Raw genomic sequence first — 5,399 nt, forward strand, 5'->3', positions numbered from 1 at the left:
ATGCTAATTTAATTAGACAGTTATATTTAGAAATTTAAGACTAACGGATTTTAATCACGATTTATTCATTATATTATAAACTTGACGTTTTGCACACTTTGCAGCGAACGTGGTCACGGGCGCGGGACCTGGGAGAATAAGATGACAAAATATGTCTTGACGGTCTTACAAAATTGTAATTCGTGAACTATCTCCATACACCTATTTCTCCGTAGTTGGTATATATATCCACATATTATTTTTCTGGATGTTGGCACTTGGTAGTATTGGCTTATTGTATCTTTTAGTTAAAGTCTTTAATTTCTAAACGTATAATTCTCGTGTAAAATCAAATATGTACAAAAAATACTAGACAGTAATAATCAAAATACAAAATTATTAAAAAGTATTTGTGAATCGGACATAGAATGTTCTTTCTACTGCTTCCTATGGTGTTTGTCTCCTGCTAGATACTATAAAAATAAGATTTGCATATCAATTTGCACATGCCTTAGCTTTGAAAATATTGCATATCAGCGGGAATCGCCGGCGTTGCTGCGCCCGTTCAACATGTCGTTTGAGCTAAAATCGCAATATCGGTAAAATGTCGTACACGATAAGTCGACGTTCTGAGTTCAATTTTAGAACATGTAACTATCTCTACCTTCTCTACAAGTTCTCTACTGATAAAATATTAAAGCTTACTAGCTTACTAGGAAATTTTATAACGCCTGTATTTCAAACTCATTAACCTCATTGCACCAAAAATAGCTCTAGAAAACAGAAACACCGTTGTTTATACAAAAGCATTTTATTATAGCAGAAAAACGAAACGCATGATTCAACTTTTTATGAAATTATGTTCTAATAAATTTTCAATGAAATATTTGAGTGAGGCCTTAAGGCTGCAGTCTAGCAAAATTGCGTTTTCAACAAGTTATTTGACAATTTTTTCCCGGCTAATGAAATGATAAACTGAATTTTTTTTTCTTGTTTATCAATTAGTGTTATATACGCAATGCGCGTGAATTTTTTCACATTTATAAAGTTACTTTATGTTACCTTAATCAGGCCTTCAAGATAAGTCTCTTTCCCCCAAAGACATTTCGAGCTAAGTTTGTGCACTCACTACGTTGCAACCGATTACAATTTACACAATCTGATCAGCGCATTATTATCCTTATATAGTCGTTATTAAAAACTGCTGATTAGAATTGCCGAAAAACTTATGATTTTCTTAATTAGAACGTTATAAATTCATTAAATTTCCCATTTTTTGCCTTACAAAATCTATTCATAAATACTGCTAAAAGTTATTTTTTCCATTAATTTATTCGAGTTGGTTGAAGACCAATGAGTATTAATCCTTTAAAATTTTTTTTTTTTGAATTTTGATAATTCTTTAAATATTAAAAAAATATTTAGAATTTCTTTAGTCGCGCTCCTTGGGCCGGAGCGTTCTGACGTGTGCTCTACGCTCGATTTTCCTTCATACCAAAGTGAAAGTTGCTCTACTTCATTAAATTTAATATTTTTGTTAATTGATTATTTTTATCTTAGTTTTGTGCAAATATTCTTATTTTTAAACATTTGATTTCGATATGGAAAATAAACGAAAAAAATACGCGTGTAACTACTAGAAAAAAAATTATCTTCGAACATAAAGTTAAGGTGGATGTTCCGACCGTCCCTCCATACATTTTTGATTACCTCTAAACACTTAACACAGACACTATTTCTTTAAAACTAATCATTTTATCACTTCTCTATAATGAAATGTGTGCGCGTTCGACCTTTTTAATCAATAATTTACAATATTTACTTAGAAAAACAACAGTAAAATACCGGAAAAATTTGACACTTCTACAGTAGTGTGCGTGACTTTTGCCAAGCGAAACACGACATAAAGCACGACATCTAGCGCATAGACTATATACTTATTACAGATCTAGCGCGTCAATGTCTAAACGAAAGGCGATGTTTAGACATTGACGCGCTAGATGTCGTGCATTCGCGTTCGTTATCTTATGCATAATGAGCATAATTCTAATAAATCAAAGTTCTGTGTAAAAATTGAGTAATTTCATTTCCAATCGTTCAAAGAAAATAACAATAAAATAAAATAAAACTAATGACCTTAGAAACTATGTTTTTTTTTGTAAACAATTTATTACTCATTATTGTTCGTCCGTCGTAGGTCTGTAAACTGTATTGTACACTGAAGATAAATGGTACTGTAGGTACTTTAGTTCGGCGTCGTCATCGGCTTGATATAAAATTACATTCTTGATTTCATTGACACGCGCTATGATTTGCGCGCGGAATTTCTTGTGTTGTGAATTTATTTTTGTATGCTATGCATTTTAATTGATTCAAATTGCAATGTTTCTCTAGTATGCATTTGAGACTATATTGTAAATTGTAATAATTGATCGTGGGTATAGTAATTAATTATTCTAATAACGCAATTAGTAATATATGTATTTTCGGTGGGATTCAAAACAAAAAATTGGCCCGTGATTTTTATGAAATTTCACCACATTCCAAATCACATCAATCATAGCTGTTCATACACATGTATGACGAAAGTGATTAGTATTGTGGCTAACATTGACTCATCAGTTCATCACTGAAACCAGTGATAAATCAGTACCTATATCATATTGTGTTTGAATATTTTTAAACAATGATATAAGTATACAATTATTATAAATCGGTAAACTATCAAAGTAATCACAAACTTGCAAACATTGGTAAAATGTCCAGTAGTTTATGAGCCTATTCATTACAATCAAACAAACAAACAAAGTTTTCCTCTTTATAATATTAGTGTAGACAAACACTATGAATACGATCACGAATGCAAATTCGGGGATTTTCTAATTATTGCTAAATAATAATTGAATTCGTTTTGAAATACTCTATAATTTTTAGTGTATAAATAGACATTTATAATGTGGTGCTCATTTTTTTGTACTGCTAACGCTATTGTAGGTACCTATTTTCGTTGTTTTATTTCAAGTGAACACGGCCATACAATTTTGTCACGAGCCGCCTATGATTGTAGGTAGGTACTTTTGTTAGGCTCCTTCGTCGTCCGCGTCGCGTCGGCTCGAAAGTTCTTGATTTCATTGTCACGCGCTATGATTTGCGCGCGGATTTTCTTGTGTTGTGAATTTATTTTTGTATTATTATTATTTTTTATTTTTTTTTTATTTTATTGATTCAAATAAAATATTTCACTAGTATGCATTTGAGACTATATTGTATTATGTATAATTTATCGTAGGTATAGTTATTCTTATAACGCAGTTATATTTTCGGTGGGACAATTTGACCCGTGATTTTTCTGAAATATCACCACGTTGCAAATCACATCAATCATACACACGTATGACGAAAGTATAGTGGCTAACATTGACTCATCAGTTCATCACTGAAACCAGTGATAAATCAGTATATCATATTTTATTGTGTTTGAATATTTTTTAAACAACGATATATACAATATTATTATAAATCGGTAAACTACCAAAGTACCTACTTCCGAATTTTCAGACAGACAAACAAGTAGTTTGAACACGCAGTTTTCTTATACTAGTAGCAAAAATCAAAACCATAATATTATGTTTACCTACTATATTTTACTAAAAGTCGAGTGCGTCGAAATCGTAAATAATAGGTAATATAATGTTTTTCACCTTCCTGGTTATTTTCCCATAGTAAATAGTGTTTTAGGTTTGTTGTTGTAGGTAGGAATAATAATAATTATTCTTACTTGTTGGTTATGAAATGTATATTGAAATAATTTACTTTTACAAATCATTAGTGATATTAGTTTTGAGTGAAAATGCTTGGATCAGCATAATATTATATGGTACTTCAAATACATGTTTTGATAAAAAAACAATAGTGTCATAAAATAAAACTGCGTTTTATTGTAATCAATGTTGACAGTTTTAAATTCCAAAATTATTGATCAATAAAATAGTTTACACCAACATATATAACTTTTATTTTTATAACCATCGTTCATAATATAAACCGTAGCAGGTGGCGTTTTGAAGTTCTGTCTACTCATACAGAAAAATGGAAAACTTGCTTGCTTTACTTTGGCAACTCGAAGCGTGGTCGTCCGTCGTAGGTACTTTTGTTTTGTTACTCAGGAGGATAACCTCAGACTGTAGACACTGTAGTGATGTCAAGACAAATGTGCGAAAGACTGTAAATTCAGACGCTAATTTAGAAGACGGGCTACCCATTGGGGCTGTTGAAATTGTCTGGAGATCCTTTTGGAACTCATCCATTCTGTGGTTAAACACTTCAAACATCTGATCAATAGACTGTGTGATGGATTCCATATTAGTTTTAGTGCAGTGGCAGTGTAAATGTTGTTGTTGAGGTTATGTAAATTTAACACTTTAGTTAACTACCAAGATATAAAGAAATGAGGATAGGACACAATAACTATTGGTTGAGGTATTTATAAACTCATAATATACTTTTAAAAAAATCACGTTTTAATAAATTTCTAGAATTAAATTAGAACAGCTGATTCAAAATAGCCTAAAAAATCTTAATAATAATAATTACGCTTCACAGCAAGAAGAAATGTACCATAATTATGTACCCGCACAAAGTCGATATTGTGTTGCCTACCGTTCGACTCAATGGCTAGGGTTGTAACTACCTTTAATAATTATTACCAAACTAATAAACCGAGTGATGCGAAATAACCATAATTCTTTTAGAGTTTGATAAAATGATCAGGCAGGTATTTTCTTTAATCCTCTGAATTCTCGGTTACTAAATTGTATCGTTGAAATTATTCTTAATCGCGTAAATTTAATAAATAATCATATGGAAAACACTTTTCATTTGTTTTTTTACTTTCACGCCCAACTACTATACAATAATTACGTTGTTTCGGTATTTTGACGAGAAAACGCAGGAAACATCCGTTGTATCATTTTAGATAGATTGTATATTTTGTATCTGTAGAATTGAAATCAAAGCTATGTATATGTTGTCTCCATTCTTTTCTTATCGGATTGTTGATCCCAATGCGAATGCGTCACTAAAATTTTATAAAAGACAATTAAGAACATCAAAAATAAAGTGATACGTAAATATTTCACAGTGCAATATATTATGTAATTAATAATAATTATATATTTATGAAAAAATAATTACATCAGATTTAATAATCGCAATTGTTTTGAATGTATATATGAATAAATGATTACATCATAATAGTAATAATCACAATTGTTTTATTTCCCATTTGTTGCAACCCTAGCATATTTTCATGTAGCAGCAGAAGTACCTACACTGGCGGCGCGGCGGCATCGTGCGACATCAAAGGCATTGCCTTACTAGGTAAGTTTATAATGATTAACTCTTAATAATTATTTTTGACT

This window comes from Colias eurytheme, chromosome 2, assembly GCF_061535395.1.
Source record: "Colias eurytheme isolate Ceu_HAF_F1 chromosome 2, ilColEury1 Martin Lab GWU primary, whole genome shotgun sequence".
Lineage (NCBI taxonomy): Eukaryota > Metazoa > Arthropoda > Insecta > Lepidoptera > Pieridae > Colias > Colias eurytheme.